The 17,699-nt window shown below is 39.4% G+C and overlaps 1 protein-coding gene across 2 annotated transcripts in view; it reads right to left on the bottom strand.

Annotated features, from left to right (window-relative positions):
* The window catches only part of CELF2 (CUGBP Elav-like family member 2), a 552,930-nt gene that overhangs the window by 306,703 nt on the left and 228,528 nt on the right, over window positions 1–17,699 (bottom strand). The window lies entirely within an intron of this gene.

Raw genomic sequence — 17,699 nt, 5'->3', positions numbered from 1 at the left:
ACTCAGAAAATGCTGCACTTATGTGTGAACCTCTTATCTTGGGTTTTAGGCAACAGTTATTTTGCAAATGATGTGTTTTTGATCCGGTGTACTCATGTCAATCTACTTTGTGGGTGTGCAGTATGTCTAGGGGGAAACAAAGTGTGAGATATCAAAAGTGAGCTATTGTAACCGGTGTGCCATATTAAAGCACAACTGAATATATTATCGTTACCTACATAGAGAACCCTTAAGATGCACTGCAGATCTACCACCAGGGTTTGTCTATGTCACCACTCTTAACACAGAATCATAGAATCACTGAATTGTCTGGGTGGAAAAAAACCTTCAAGCTGATCTTGCCCAACCATCCACCTGACCTACTATGTTCCATCGCTAAGCCATGATGCTTATTATTACACCCACATATCTCATAAATGTCTCCAGGGATGGGGACTCGACCACCTCCCTGGGTAGCTTGTTCACACACTTGACCACTCTCTATCTGAAGAAATTCTTCTTGATACCCAATCTAAACCTCCCCTGGCACAACTTGAGACCTTTACCTAACAACTTTTCGTCACGTCTCAGCTGTGTAGTTTAGTCACAGAAAATTCCTTAAACATCCTAGATTTTTACTTCAAAAAGAACAGATCAGAAAGGTGCTCAGTGGATGCAAAGATAAATAAGTAGAAAATAAACAGTCTACACCATTTTTTTTGCATGCTTCCTTCAGCAGCAGACCAACACATACACAAGCCCTATGAGAAGTGCCAGCTCTCGCCCAGCAGGGGCTGCCAGGTAAGCTCCCAGAAGGCACTAGTGATGAACAAACTCCACGATGTAAATGACATCAAAGGTGAGAGAAGGGAGAAAGAGGAAGAGAATGGAAAGAGATAAGAACATAAAATTAGAGAGGAGCGGTACAGACTGGGTTTCTATGGGGAATTTGATGCAGCCATTAGACACGTTACTGTCATTAAATCTTCATGCATATTGGTATCACTTTATTCTCCAAGCTGTACATACAAAGAACTACCAATGAACTTAATTGCTAAACAGTTCCAACAACCAGGAAATTTTTCCCTTCCACCTCTAACCACAGTCACCATCTCCTTTCATTTGAATGTTTTTTTTTGTACTAAAAATTGAGGCTGGGCATTTCTTTGTTTCTTCCCCTAAAGTGACTACCTAGCTCTTAGCCACTTACTATTGCTCTTGTAATAGACTGACACAAATGTTACTGCTTTAGGAAATGAGACCCCAGTTCATAAAATAGCAGTTGGTCATCCAGCTTAAAAAGGCAACCAGGCAAATCAGAGGTTGCAGCAAGCAGCAGAAGAATTCACATTCAAAAGAGGATGTTAAACTGGAACTGCACTGCCAGCTTCTGAGCAGAGCAGTGAGTGATTGGTGCATCTAAATTTCTAAAGATTTTCATTTTTGTTAAACAACCCACTCTGCAACACATGCCAGCCTTATGAAAATAATTATGCAATGGTCAATACTCTGGTAAAATATCTGAATGTGACCAGAATCTTAAACAAAGAGGTTGCAGGACTTTGGCATATAAATTTTTAATGTAATTAATTGCATTGCCAGTTTCACATTTAGTCAGATCAAATTCCAATTTTAAGCAAAAATGTGTAAGGTAACGATTTTTCAAATACAGATCAAGCTCAAATAAAACTGTAACTTGCACATAAAAGAGCAGAAGCCTGATTACTTCCCAGCTATTCAAAGTTTTCAGTTTCTCATCAACTCATCAGTGTTTAAGACATAAAAAAAAAACAACCCAACCAATCAACCAACCCAAAACTTCAGAATAATAAGCTAAAAATATTATTTTCCTAGAAAACAAACATAATGATCCTGGAAATAAATAGCACACTGACTGCTGAAGATGGTTAATGTCCACTGTGAGTGTGCTATAAATATCAGGAATAGCAGCACTACTCTATAAATATATTTCATGGGAGTTGAAAAAGGAAAATCTTACGGAGCAAATTACTCATCAAGAATACCCTTAAAGTTTATTTAAAGATAACGGGTACTCATTCTGCAGTATTTCAAGAAACTGAAGCTAGACTTATACAACAAAATTTCAGATTCCTACTACTCCCAAATGACACATAAAATAAACACCAGTGAAAAAAAAAAAAAAAAAATCTTGATAAAAACAGGAGGATTACACTCAAAAGGACAATGAATATAAGACCATGTATTTTCATGCCCTGCCTGCGATATGCAAGGACAACCTTGAAAAAGAGTGCAGGCATAAACCTAAATGCTTCATCCAGACTGTCCCAAATCCCACTGAAATCAGTACCAATGCAAATGGGATGAGCTAATGCATAACAGTGCTAAGGACAGAAGAGGACAAGGCTAAAGAGCCTGGAAAAGCTGTTACATAGAAGATGAGATTACAGTCACATAATTTCCAGGAAGGTCATTTATAATTTCCAGGTATTTTGTATTCAGCTATGTACGACAGATCTGGGGCAGGATGGTCCCGTCTATGGAAGGTGCTGAAGCTAGGAGGATGCCAGGTGGGAGGTCTGCACCTCAAAATGCTGCCCCATATCCCATGGCCGTCCTGAAGTAAAAATGAGCATTTTCAAACTGTTCTATAGATCTGCAAGGAGCTTTTTCTACTGCAGAGGCTCTGCAGCCTCCAGAGAGAGCTACATAGATAATCTCAAAAGCCAGAAAGCCAGGGTGGGCAAATGAAATACCACCCCACACTCATATTTTGCCATTTCTCTCCACAGGCTGAAAAATCCTTCCCATAGGATCTGAGTGGGATGTGTACCAAAGCAAAAAAGTATAAATATTTTAGTCAAAACCTTATACTGAAGTGGTAGTGGGAAGATCTGCATAAAGATGAGCAAACAGACTTTGCTGCCTAATGGTCTTGTTTAGAGAAAGTTGCTCAGGAGAACTGTTCAGAATATTTGGAAAGTGTGGTGTTTGTATTAAATGCTTTGTTCTCTGAGAAATCATATGGTGATCTTCTCTCAGAGGCTGACTGGCAGCTGTTGTTACCCACCTACGTGCTGGGTTTAGCACAACATAGCTTTGAGGTTTTAACAGTGGAATGTTTTTTGTCTGATTTAATGCTTTAAGATGTGCTTCTGCTGAGATGTAAACTGAGGCACAAGAGGCAGGGCAGGGGTGATCTTTAACGTATCCTCCTAGATGCATGACAGGAAATTTAACAAACACTCAGCTCAACTCCAGTGAGTCAGGACTATGCTTAGAAACAATTTTTGCGTCTTCAGGATCACGGCCCTTAGAGATTTGCAAAGCCTTACATCTCTATCGAGAACAATTTTTGTTCTGAAAAGAAAAACATATACATTCGAGCCAAGCAGCATATCAGGGTGCTGAGGAAGATGCAAAAAGAAAGCAGCAACACATCTCTGCAATCGTGTCGGTGTTCTTCCTTCAAGATCTCACACTTTGAAGAGCGGATAAAGCCCACCCACGGCACATGAGGCATACAAGGATAAGGACATAAGGATAAGAGCAAAGCTGAAGAAGCGATCTGTATGATGTGCTATTAAGAAAGCAGCACAAATGCAAGCAGAAGTCTCCCAAAAAGCAGAATACAAGAGACTTCCAGTGAAGAGAAATGTCCATATTCTATGGTCATGGTCTAAAGCATCTGAACCAGTAGTCACTGAAGGTCCTGTCTTCTTCATAACAGGAGATCACAGGACATTTTATTCCCTGGTATGAGCTGCAGCAGCTATTTCCTGCCATTTATACTCACCTTCTGTGAAGCTCATAATGCAAACAAACGAACAAAAAAACCCTCAACCCAATAAAGATCAGTTGATATTTCTTTCTTGAATGAAACTTCCAACCCTTTACTAAACCTATCAGCATGTCCAAAGTAGGGCTACAAGGCACTGATGGGTCTGGAGCTGGGATTGTTTCGAGAAAAGAAGGCTCAAGGGAGCCATTATTACTCTCTGCAGTTCCCTGAAAGGAGGTTGTGGTGAGATGGGGATTGTCCTCTGCTCCCAGGTAACATCGACATGAAGAAAGGGAATGGCCTTAAGTTGTATCGGGGGAGGTTCAGGTTGCATAGTAGGAAAATTTTCTTCTCAAATGAGTGGTGAGGAGTCACTGTCCATGGAGGTGTTCAAGAAAAGTGTGGATGTGGCACTGAGAGCCATGGTCAGTGGGCACGGAAGGGATATGCTGACAGTCAGACTGGATGATCTCAGAGGTCTTTTCCAACCTCATAGATTCTATGATTCTAAACAGAACACTAAAAGTTGCACAACTGTTAATCAAAACAGAAAAAATACATTTGTGAACACAAATAAGTATGAGCTTAATAGAAATAGGGTAATCTAGAGGAAGACTTGAGAATTCTTATATTTTTCCAGAAATATCCTCTGTGGCTGTAGCTGGATATGCCACATACTGACACAGTGAGTTTAACAAACAGCAATAAAGTTGATGACTGAGAAGTTCAACTTTGAACTTCCAAATGTTGCATAACCAGTAATTTGTTCTTTGTTTTGCCCCATAGGCAAATCCAGTTTGCCAGAGCAATTGATGCACTGGATGCTTTTGGTTACTCTTCCCTGTTTACAGAGGAAGTACACTCTGTAGTACCAAGTGTTTGTCCGTGTAACACTCATCAGGGCTAGAAGAGCAGGGCTTGAGAGGGGTCCACAACATACAGCTGTGTGATTTGATTCCACTCATAGTGCTGATGAATTCTGTGACTACCAGCTCAAAAGGATGCATCCCGTTAATTTCAATGGTTTTTAACCAGACTGTCAATAAAAAGTATTTTAAATTGCATGTGTACCTGTTTGCATGCATACTGTTACTGCTCAGACATGCATCAGTGGTGCACCAAGAGAAAAGACGGCTATTAATTGTCAGTATAAAGCAGAACTAAAGAAAAGTTTACAAAGGGAAATGAAAGATTTTCCACTTAAAGCAGGGGAGAACAACTGAAGAGGAACATTAAATTAGCTTTAAGAGGAAAGTTGTATCAGGAAGAATATAATTACTTAGCTGGAATTTCACCAAGACTTGGGAGTCAATGTCTCTACCCTTGCAGAAAACTGCCATGGGATTTTTAATGACCACAAGTGGTCAGGACATCGATTTCACAATTCAGCTGAAAAATGGCATCTGCAAAGGCACGTTGTCTCCGCTCTTCTCCAAATCACATGGGGCACTGTCCAAGTTGACTTGGAAGAATTAATAGTGCCTATTGAAATACCATTATGAGACACAACATATTTCACTCCTCTTAAATTGGGTAGTTTCCTGCCTTTTTGGAGTACATCAAAATAAACAAGCTCTGATAGGATAGAACAAGAAATTAGATGTTCTCCTCAAGTCTGGTTTTGTTATGTCACATTTGGTGGATTTCAGGTTTTGCTTTCTCAGCATCATCTGGAGCATCTCCCCTATGAAGAAAGGCTAAGTGAACTGGGTGTGTTTATCCTTGAGAAAAGAAGACTGAGAGGGGACCTGATCCAGGTCTATAAATATCTGAGGTGTGGGGTCAAAGAGAAGAGACCAGGCTCTTTTCAGCAGTGTGTGGAGACAAGACAAGGGGAAATGGCCAGAAACTGGAGCATATGAATTTCTGCACGAATGTGCACAAGAACTTCTTTACAGTGAGGGTGACGGAGCACTAGAACAGGCTGTCCAGGGGGGTTGTGGAGTCTCCTTCCCTGGAGATATTCAAGACCCACCTGGATGTCTATCTGTGCAACCTGGTGTAGGGAACCTGCTTTGGAGGGGCAGGAGGGAGGGGGGGCTGGACTTGATGATCTCTGGAGGTCCCTACAATTCTGTGATTCTGTGATACATATATTTATTTTTAATTTTTAGAACTGTACCTTATAACCAGCAAAGATTAAAATAGTAAAACAAAATAGGTTTTAAACGTAAAATAAAATCTTCAAAAAGAGAGAGTATGTTGTTCTTTTACATGACACACAGCAAATAAATACATTGAGTTTTAAGACTTTGTACAGAGTTTAACTGATGAAAAAGTATCATACATTTGCAGCAGAAATACTGCATAAACAGTCTCTGAATGTGCTATTTAAGTACAAGCTAAATACTCTTTTTTTAGGAAGTGATGTAACAAGTTCATATGTAAAAATCTATTTCTATACAAGCTGACATTCTGCAAGATTAGCTGAGAGATAAAGGACACGAGCAAACATGCTTGTTGCTTTCCTCCCATGATTATTTTTAAAGGCTACATTTTTCACTATTCTCAATTCTCTATTTCTGAATTTTTCATTCCTCCTTAGGTAAAAAGGATAGAAACTCTGTGTATTCAGTGATAAGAGCCTGTCATCAAAATGATGGAATTCCAGGGGGCATCCAAAATATAAATAATGCTTTAGCACATGCCCTCTTCATTGTGACTATTTTCTATATTTCATAAAGATTTAAGTTTCACTTTAACATCCCCCCAAATCTATGAAGTCAGCAATCTTATAGCTTAGAAACTAAAGGATAATTCAGGCCAGATTCTCACTCCTTACAATGTAGTTATAAATCCCAGGTCAAGATTGGCCTCTTGGCCAGTTACCCAGAAAGGACACTAGATGAAAGGGCCTCACTCTCACGACTTCTTCCCTGGTGTTTAAAAGCAAGATATAAACTACAAGGCAGTAGATCTACAACATCTGCATACTCATGTCATAGACAGGGATGCAGAAGGGATCCAATTTATTCATGGGCACAAGGGAAAAAATGCCTATTCTGTTGCTTTCCTCCAAGGTCAGCTCCTGCTGTCATGGATGTGTACATCTCTGCTGCATCACAGGGACTTCTGTTGTTGTGTGTTTTCTCAGGAAAGTGCTGCATTTTGAAAGTTAATGACATGGAAATGAAGGGAGGAGGCACCAGGGGTGCAGAATTTGGCTCTCTGGGGTATGGTGAGTAACAGGAGGAACACAGATGAAATCTTCTGTGGTACTAACTCCTACATCCTCACCCTGTTAATATGGGAAGGAAAGAAGAGATGCACAGGCTCCTCCTGCCCCAGGGAGCTGTAAGAGCTCAGTGGGAGAAATATACCTTCTCTCTTAATAAAATGGGGAAAAAAGACTATCTAAAACAGCATATGGTCCTCCCTGTATGCCCATTAAAGTTAATATATGTCGGGGTTGGGCTTTTGGCTGACATGTAGTTCATGGCACCTCTTCTACTAGTTGCTATGTTGTAGTTGGCCACCTCCTCATCTCCACTGTACAAGGAGAAAGGGAGGGGAATCATGCCTGAAATCTCAGCATTAATTCACAGTCATACTCAGCTGTACAGATGTAGAGATGTAGATCTGAAGGATGTTGATTCTACAGAAGTCATATGAACACAAAGATGCATGAGATATATAAAGAAAGACACAAATTATTTATGACTTTGTGAAACTGGTAATTTATCAATTATTTGGGAATGATAGGGATGGCATAGATTCTTCTCTTAGTTGTGCAGGGCTGCTGTAAATACATTCTGATACTTAAGACTTCTTCATATTTGTGTAGGGTGTGGGGAACCATTCAATTTGTCATCTCCCAAAGTGGTTTCTATCAAGCAGCTGCAGTTGGCTGGGTCAAATGTTGATCTTTTTCAGTTTAATGATGAATGACAAAAAAGAAAAATAAATCCTAATGACTGCTTTTCACTGAATGCCCTTACCCTACCCTGCTGCCCTGAATTTCACATGCTATCAGCTCCAAACTTTGGGATTTCCTGATGTTGGATGTTGTCACTAATAAATACAGACCTGAAGCCATTCAAAGAATTTTGAAGCTTTATTTAAACATATTTCAAAGAAGTAACCCAGAGAAGATGCCAAGATTGGAAATGGCATCTCATGCTTGACCCAAAATGCATAGCTGAATAAGAACAACTTGGATACTTCAGCTGTTAAGAACTCACATACTTAAGCATGTAAAAATCTCTGAAGATTTGTGAAGCTGAGGGTTTTTGATATAAAGTGAGATGCTAAAACAAAGGCACCTTAAAACAACTCAGATCTAGGAAGACGATACCTTCATGCTACTAGAAAAAAACACCACCACCACAAAGCAAAGCAGAACAAAACAAAACAAAAAAGCCAACTAGAAAACCACAGCTTTCCAGGTTCTGGGGGACTTCTTAATTTCCATTTTGAGAGCAGCCACCTCCCTTTGTTTTTCCACTTAGAAAAGGGCATCAAATCTTAGAATCATAAAGGTTGGAAAAGACTACTATGATCATCCAATCCAACTATCAGCTCATTCCCACCATGCCCACTAACCATGGCACTCAGTGCCACTTCTGCCCTGTATACCTCCAGGAACAGTAACTCCACCACCTCCCTGGGCAGCTTGTTTCAATGCATCAACACTCTTTCCGAGAAAAGATTTTTCCTAATACTGGAAAACTCACAAGTCTACCCCTTGCTGATGCACTGCAACAGCGCATGGATGCTGGATGTGGCTGCATGTTGGGCCAGGGGCAGATGCAAACTCTGCCTATGTGCTCAGATATAAAACCAGAAAGCAGCTTCAAAAAATTCTGCAGCTCCTTAAACCAGCTCTGAGGCAGTATTAGATGACTTTGGAAAAGCCTGCCCACCTTTTGGATACTTATGTTTAAAAGAGGTTTTGCTGGATTCAGAAGGTACTGCAAACAACTCTTCCATAGCTGGAGCATCAGTGTTGTAGCACTGCCAATGTCTCCTTCAGAAGTCCGCCCTCATTGTCTTTTAATCCACCTGATGATAGAGTCACTGCCTTTCTCTCTACTGGTTGCTTTACAGTTGTTCCTCACGATCCAAAAAACAGCAGTGTCAGGTTGAAGTGTGTAATGGAACAGGAAAATACAGAAAGGACTCTGGGAATAAGACAGCCAGACAGCATTTGTCCCATTAGCTTCAGTTCAAAACAACACAGATTAGAAGAGTTTAAAAAAAAACAAAACAGTTGCACTTGCTGGTCCCTCTATCACTGCCCAAAATCAGTGGGACAGGAGAAGAAAGAAAATCAGATCTCATCCACTGCTTTATTTGTGACCTTAAAAGGCCAGCTTAAAATTTATTTCTGTCAGCCCTAAGCAAAGAGTAAAGCTGCTGAGCTGGCCACTTCGGGAAGCCAAATTATACATGTACCAACGTTCTCCAATGAGTTTATTCATGTTACTGAGCAAACTATTGGTGATGATGTGAAATTATTGAGGTGTTTTAAGGCGTATGTTAGCAGGGAAATAAATATACAAGCAAGTTCTTTTCTCCCTAGCCACATCCAAAACAGAAGATCTTTACGGTAGTTCTTTAATGGCACAAACTATTAGGCTGCAATATATAGCAGGTACATCTATTAATCATTCAACCATTTATGTACTGTAATTCCACCAAAGTTAAATAACATGGACTACTAAGTACCTGAATCGGCTATTAGCAAGCATTCCTACTCATTAAAACTCGCTTATTTAGACTTCAGCAATGGTAAATGTAACCAGCCCTGGAGGAGTGTCACAGTGCTTGGAAATGGCACATTAAGCTTCATTTACCCAGCTCCACTCACAGGGAGAGGGGGAAGGGAAAATATAGTGATGGTCCGGAGCGAAGCTCTGAAGCTTTATGAAGCAGCATTAAGAAAATGACAAATCTTACAAAGAGAGCCATAAAGCTTCCTCAAGTACAGCAGTTCTGCACGGAGTTATTTATCATAGTTTGTTGAAAAGACTCCTACGTTTAATACTATTGGACTGTGAGAGCTGATTATTAAATGTAATTACAGAAGTAGCACAGAAATAATAGTTTATTGCAGAGCACAAGCAACACTGTATTAACAACAGAGCGGGGAACATGTTCAGCATTCAGAATTGTACCTTACCTTTTCCAGGAACACACGCACAAATGTATACACATTTAATTTCACATTAGCTTCTACTAACCAGGATTATCCTTAAAGAATTTCCGATCGGGGTCAATGCATCTATCTATACTTCAAGCGAGGAAGTGGTAGCTGAAGTGGATTGCTATTTGAGTTTCAGCTTTTATCCCTTTGCTACTTAACATGGATTTATTAGAAAACACCCACAGCCTCCTGTCAAAAAATATTGCTCACATTTGCTTATTAGCAGCGCTGTAATAGATACATTTTTGCTCTGGTGCTGCCATTTGAAGTGACTGCTCTATTTAGAATGTGGCACTTACTAGGAGATTCTCCGTGCATTAAATCTTTAGAAACCACAAGTTTTGCTTTCTTATTGATACCTGCAAGAATGACTTTAACCTCTCTTATAACTACATCTTTGCATGCTTGCTTGTGTATGTTGCCATCCATTTCTCTTAGTTTTGATATGATCCAAATCACCCATTTTATCCAGTTTCTGTATGATTCTTCTCACTTCTCATTCATGCATGTTCTTCTTAATGAAACCTCTTTTTCTAAAGCATGATGTTCTTTTGTAAAGACTTCTCCTATTCCTTTGGGATAGACGTATATCATAGAATCATTGTGGTTAGAAAACACATGTAAGATCATCTAGTCTAACTGTCCACCGACCACCAATATTACCTACTAAACCGCACCCCTCAGTGCCACATCTACACATTTCTTGAACAGCTATAGGGCTGGTATCTCCACCAACTCCCTGGACAGCCTGTGCCAATACAATACCAATCCTTCTGAGAATAATTTTTTTCTAATATCCAACATGTACCTGCCCTGGCACAACTCGAGGCCATTCTTTCTTATCGTGCTGTTGGGAGAAGAGGCTGATCTCCACCTCACCACAGTCTCTCAGAGAGCTGTAGAGAACAATGAGATCTCCACTGAGCCACCTCCAGATGAATAATCCCAGTCCCCTCAACTGCTCCCCATAAGGCTTGTGCTCCAGACCCTCCACGTCTTCATTGCCCTTTTCTGGATACACTTCAGAGCCTCAATGTCTTTCTTGTAGTGAGGACCCTAAAACTGAACACAGTAGTCAAATATATGATTTTTCTTTAGTACAAGGCTGCTGAACAAGCTTAGATGTACAACTCTTTGCATTCAGTGCAAAGTAGTTTGTGCAAGCCAGGGCAAACACCCAAGTCTACTCAATAGCACAAAAGATGCCTTCTGGTCCTCAAAGTTTAAGCTGAATTAACTCTGAAGCCTGCCTCTGGTCCAAGACTGAAACATTTTGCAAAACCATGTTCTGGAAGGAAAGCATTCAGTGACAGATGGTTTTTGTTTATTTTTGGGTAAAAGGAACAGCTTAAAACAGGTTGAGAACAGAGGATCCTGGCATACTGAGACAAAGTATGAATGTATCTGAAGTGCTTAAGAGATGCAGAAATTACCATCACAAAAACACACACACATTCATCAATAATATAGCATGCACTGATCCTCACTTTTTTAGCAATGATCAGATTTCCAACAGGAAATACAATCAGCGGTCTAGAAGCTCAGAGACTCCTTCAAGCATCCACATTCCCTTTTTAATTCAGGCTCAAAGTTTTACATGCAAAATTGCAGCCAAAACTAGGAGCTGTGTGCACACATCTGAAAAAGGTAAGTTATAAATAAGAAGCAAAGAGATGAAATCACTCTACCACCTTTAGGCATTTTCATCCCTAGATTTTGTTCAAAGCAGCACAGGCTAAAGACTCAGTGGGTTACATTTTTGAGGGTTTTGAATCTCAAAACATGTGGATATATAGCTAACAAAGATTTGCGACCACACAGTGAAATCCTGGGAGTTTGGTGCTTGTTATATTGAAATGCATTAAAAAGATAAATAATAATAAAAAAATCCCACCAGCCATCTATCTGCCTCAATACATACACAAGGATATTTCAGAAAATCTCTGCTGGTCACATCAGATCATCGGAGTAGAAGAAAACAGGATTTCCTTTTGAAGGTTTTTGATTCATTTGGAGCAGATAAATCACCACAGAAGCACCGTGCCAGTGACAATTATCTTGCAACAATAGCCATAAAAATAAAATAAAATCAACATGGATGGTATCCAAAGTAAGAGACTGAAATTATACATAACTGTATTCATAAAACTACACCTCTGCTCAAAGTTGTTCTGTACATTACACATATGCCAGGATCTCTTAATCTGCTGCTGATGTGCTGCATATTGCAGTCGTGTGCAATTACAGTTAGCTATAATTAAGAAAAATTACAGCTTTTATTTCTCCACTTGTTCTTTAAAAAGCACAGTTGTAATAAAACTTTTTTCCCCCCTCTCTCTCTCTTTTTTTTAAAGGTGAATATAATTATACATCCCTATAACATCTCCAATAATTAGTTTGACTCAAGTTTCTTCTGGAACAATTTTCATTTTAACTGTCAGATCTGCCATCTATAGTCAATAGAAGACATTATAAAAAAAATTCTATCATTAACCTTCTTTCACCCCATAAATCTGCAAAGGAACTTGAAGAAATTGAAGAATTCATTGCTTAAATGTTTCAAGGCCAAATTCAACTAACACCCCTTCCCCAACAATCCCTTCTTAATCACAATGCAACATTATTATTATTATTATATTATCTAACTATAACAATAATAAATTAAAGCTGCATATAAAAGGTATTTGGCATCTCTCTGTATTTTATAGGCTGCTTTCCAACCCTATTCTCATAAAAGAATCTCTCTGCTGTATCTTTGTTTAGAATCTACTCATGATTACTAACCATGCAGACTGCAGGGAAAAGTAATTAAGTTTAATAGAAGCCACCCTCATTTTTGAAGCTGCCCTCAATTTAAGCCATAGAAGGAGAGTAATTAAATTTAACGTGTGCCACAGCTTTTAAATGAAGATATGGCATGTAAAATTCTCTGTGCAACGCATCTTTTCTGAATGCTGTAAAATAAGTGTTGTGATGCAAAAAGATAGCAAACTGGTACTGCTAAGCTACGTTAGTTTTATTTTTCTTCTGGCTGTGTCTTCCAAGGGCTGAAGTCTTTGCATAGATTATGAGCAGTGTAATCTAAACCATGGGAACAGGGAAACCTGTAGCAGGATCACAGCTGAGCTGTTTCCTTATTCATCCTTTGCCCACTTTATCTGCTTTTAAATTAAGTTTAGAGGAAATGTTTGTTGCAGGGTCCATATTTTATGTGTTTTTAACATATGTAACAGGTTTCTGACTACAGCCACAATCCTCTGAGAGACATAGTTTGTCAAGAAGAGCCTTCCCCAAAGTACATAAACTACCAAATGGGACTAAAGAAATGCATTTTAAGGCAAAACCACAGTTCTCCCATATTTGGCTTCAGTCTCCCTCAAGTTATGAAAAGAAAGAAAAATAATGACCTAAAGCTCAGGTATTTTTCAGATATTTTTCCTACTACTTTTATTCAGAAATACAAATTGCAAATACGAGCTAATGAAAATCATAGTCATACAATCATTAAGGTTGGAAAAAGATCTCTAAGATCATCTACGGCAACCATCAGCCCGTGCCTGCCATATTGCCAACCCACGTCCCTCAGTGCCACGTCTGCCCTTTTCCTGAATACCTCCAGGGAAGGTGACTCCACTTTAGTATTTCAAAATATTTCAACTCTTTCAAAAATGAACTTCATGAACAATGATCTCTGAAACATCAGCAAGAGGGGCAATTCTCCTCTTCAGCTCTCTGTGTATAAGTTTTTTCTTGCAGAGAAATCACAGGAATTTCTTCAACTGGTTTAAAATACGTGGGGAATTTAGAAGCTTGAATTACCTCGTAAAAGGGAAAAGGTTAAACTGAGATACTGAGCTCAGAACTGGTTCATGGAAGTGCTCTGAAAAATACAGCTCACGGCCTACTTCCAAGCAGCCTCTTCTCCTGAACAGAGGTTTGTACCTGTCGTTAGCACTGAGCAAAACTGCACAAAAATCGGGCAGATTTGAAAAGGCAAAGCCTGGGACAGAACTTCAAAAGCCTTTTGGTCCAAAGGTTCCCCTTAATAAGACAGTAAAAAGAGGGAAATAAAAGGGGGGTGGAGGGAAGAAGTTAAAAAAATAAATAGAGGTAGAGAGAATAAATAGATCCTTTACTTCAATTTCGGACTCCACCACAGACCTGCTGTGTAATTCCCTAAGAGAAAGGTTGAATACTTCATTTTGGAAGCTCAGAGAATGGACCCCTGCATCCCAGGCACACACCCTAAGGAGCAGGAACCTATATGTACAGCAACAAGGTTCATAAATGTTTCATCTAGCTTTCATTTCTTTACCAAATAATCAAAACTGAACATTAATAATAGTAAACAAGAGGCAACCAGAGTCTTGTGTCTGGCTGTCATCCTGACAAAGCCCACAATCTGAATCCCTCCGTTCAGGCAGTGTTCAATAGGCAGATCTATGCTTGAAGTCTTGAAGCCGCTGCTAATATAAATTGCAAGTAATTTAGGAAAGAGACTGCATTTGTAGTTATTTTTAGTTTCATGAAAGAAAGATTTTTTATAGCTATTGAGACAAAAAAGTTGGATTTCAGGGTTTTGAAGTAGCAAAATAGGAACAAAATTGCTGTTTAAAGTCTAATTTTTACTCAATTATATTTTAAAGTGATCCTACCAGATGCTGGAACTAAAGCAACATGATTTCACTATATTTATAACTAAGCTGCAAAACATTTCAACATTTACAAAGAGAATAAATCTCTCTCCTAATGCCAGGGAAAGAATAAGCTCAAATGCTATTGCTCATGATAGCTCTTAATAGTTGGCACGAGGAGAAATGTCTCTATAACAACAGTATCAAGTAAACTTACATTGCAAATACCACATCATCACAACAAGAGGGGAAAAAAATAAACCTGCAGAGAGCATTAGCATGAGGACTTAACATCCACATGCTCCTAAATAGTCAGGATGGATGTAAATCAGGACAAGCGGTGGTCTCTTCCCTCTTTGCTCCTTCTCCACAGTCCCTCTTCTTATCCAAACTGCCTGCTGCTCATGCCTTCTGCTTGCTCTTAGGAAGCTGTATCCTTTTGTTACACATTTCCCAATCAATATTTTGGCTTTTCTGCTGCTGGCTACCAACATGAAGACTCACACTGCTCCCTAATACGGCCTCAAAAGGACACCTGCCTTGCCCCAGGGGCTTCAGCAGAAATGTGGGTTGTGGATGGGCTGGCCAGAAGCTCAGGGGAAAATAATTAAACCAAGCAAACACAAAACAATTCCCATCTGCAGTGATTGCTGGGGTTACAGCATAGCCATCATCTCCCATCCCACCATCTCCTTGGAGGCTGTGGGTCTGGTAAGGTCCTGTCACAAATGCCAACTGCTCCAAGGTTTGGTGGGGTACAACTGAGCCCACAGCACTGAAACAGCAAGGCACTGGAATATGCTGCTCAACTGGTTAAAAATTGAAACAGAACAAATGGGAAATTTTTTGAACAAATGCTCTGAGATTATGGAGCACACGTTACAGCTGTAACCACCTACAGTTTCCTCCTACAGAACAGAAACACTGAAAGCAAAAGCCATTCACTGCAGCCACTGAAAAATAACTTAAAAATGCAGCAGTAACTATGAAATTAAAGCCTGCGGGTATTTCCTGCAAAAACTTCTGCAAAGAAAGATGGAAGTTTGTAGGACACAATGGAGTAAGAAAATGCAACCTTGCTTAACAAGTTCAGGAGAAGTGGACCCCCAGCATGAGACTGTGGAGCTGTTGGAGTGGGTCCAGAGGAGCGCCACAATGATGATTGGAGGGCTGGAGCATCTGTCCTATGAAGAAATGTTGAGGGAATTGGATTTGTTCAGTGTGGAGAAAAGAAAGCTCTGGGGAGACTTCTATGCAACCTTTCAGTTCTTAAAGAGAGCACATAAACAGGAGGGAGATTGACTTTTTCCATGATCTGACTGAGATGGGACAAGGGAAAATGGTTGTAAACTAAAAGAGGAAGCACTTAGGTTAGATGTAAGGAAGAAATTCTTTACTCAGAGGGTGGTGAAGTACTGGCACATTGCATGTGGATGTGCCAGTCCTGAAGGAGGTCACGAATGGGATCCTGGGCAGCCTGATCTGGTGAAAGGCATTGCTCCCCATGGCAGCAAGGATGGAACTAGATGACCTTTAATGTCCCTTCCAACCCAAACCATTCTGTGATTCTGTAATTCTAATCAACAGGACTAGTGCACAGGACTATGGTAGGTAATGTGCTGTTCATCCATTTCTGATTCTTAAGACAAACCAGATTTTTGCAGTAAAAGGGTTCAACAGTGGGTGGGATGGGAAGGACAGCATCTTCTTTCCATTGTTAAGAATAACTAAACTGGACAAAAACCCAGATAACCTCAGTTATAAAATTTTCCAGGTCTCTGAGGACAACAGAGAGAAAAACAAGTATTCAGCAAGCATACAGAAGGGAAAAGGGCTGAGCCTTCTGAAATACTCCTGGAAAAGAGCAGAAAAAAACAACAAAAACGCAAAACTACATGTTCCCTGCCATGCAGCTGATCTTTCTTTGTGTACGTGTTCACTACTTGTAGTGATCATTCAGCTCTGTAGATCAAAAAACGTTACTGATACCAATATGCGTGGTCAATCAGCAGGATATTCTGTTTCAAATGTGAGATCTGAAGTTATTTCTTTGATTCTTTTCAAAGGAGTGGCAGAATTTTGCACTTTTCCCAATGCCAAGCAGGTTCAGGTAAACGTTACATCTTCTGCAAGTGCAAATTAAAGACAATTATAACCTGGTTAACCTATCTTGTTGTTAAAATGCTTGGCACAACTCTTTTGCCTACTGAATGGAGATTTGTTGCTCTCACATTCACTCAAGTGGGAATATTCTCAGCTTCAGATGCTACCTGTGTTCCAATTGCTTTCATCAAAGAAGGTAAAAATGGAGAAGGCTATATTCCTGTCTAGGGAGGAGTACTGCAGAACAGGTGAATATATATTTATACTGCAGTGTTGGCCAATAGTACCATTTGGTTACACAGCTTCCAATAGTTCATAACGTAGGCGTTTTTATGAAAATTGAAGATTTATCTTTCTGTTGCTCTGTTCCTCAGAGCGACCTCGCCAACAGCACAAGCAAAAATGCAGCAATATATTGAAAACAATTGCTAGAGTTTTTAATATACATGCCCCAGGGAGAATATATTGTATTTTGAACTGATGTTAGGGACACATTACATATGAGATCTGACTTAAGTCATCACACCTCTATGACAGGTGGAAATTGGGAGCAAGTTAACAAATGAATGACATAGAGAAAAAATACAGAGAAGAACAGAAATAGTTATCACTTGAAGTCCTTTAAAAACAGTCTCAAAGGCACAACCAGAAAGTTCTACACCAACTATCTACAGTAGAGACAGTTTATTTCCAGCTGTGGAGCCAGTTTTAGTGATAAGTCTCTCCACTTATGTCATAATTTTATATACATATGTACACCTACATATATACCTATCAATAAATATTTATGCACACACACAAAAAAAATAGATATATATACACACATGCACATTATATTCTCTTTGTGCTAGAAGCTACTTTTTGTTGCATTTACAGTCAGCACAGAGCACAGCTAGGATTTTGAGGTGATGCTGTAATTTTTCCAATGGAAAAAAAAAATACATCAATCATAACATAATATAAAATAATAATATAAATAATAACAATGATAAAAACAAACAAACAAACAACAAAACTTCATTGAAGTTTTACACCATTAAAAATCCTCATCTGTCCAGATTTAAGCAGAGACAAAATG

The sequence above is a fragment of the Coturnix japonica genome, chromosome 1, assembly GCF_001577835.2.
Source record: "Coturnix japonica isolate 7356 chromosome 1, Coturnix japonica 2.1, whole genome shotgun sequence".
Classification (NCBI taxonomy): Eukaryota; Metazoa; Chordata; class Aves; order Galliformes; family Phasianidae; genus Coturnix; species Coturnix japonica.
The sequence above is the reverse complement of the archived record's forward strand: the minus strand, read 5'-3'. Positions and strand labels throughout refer to the sequence as shown.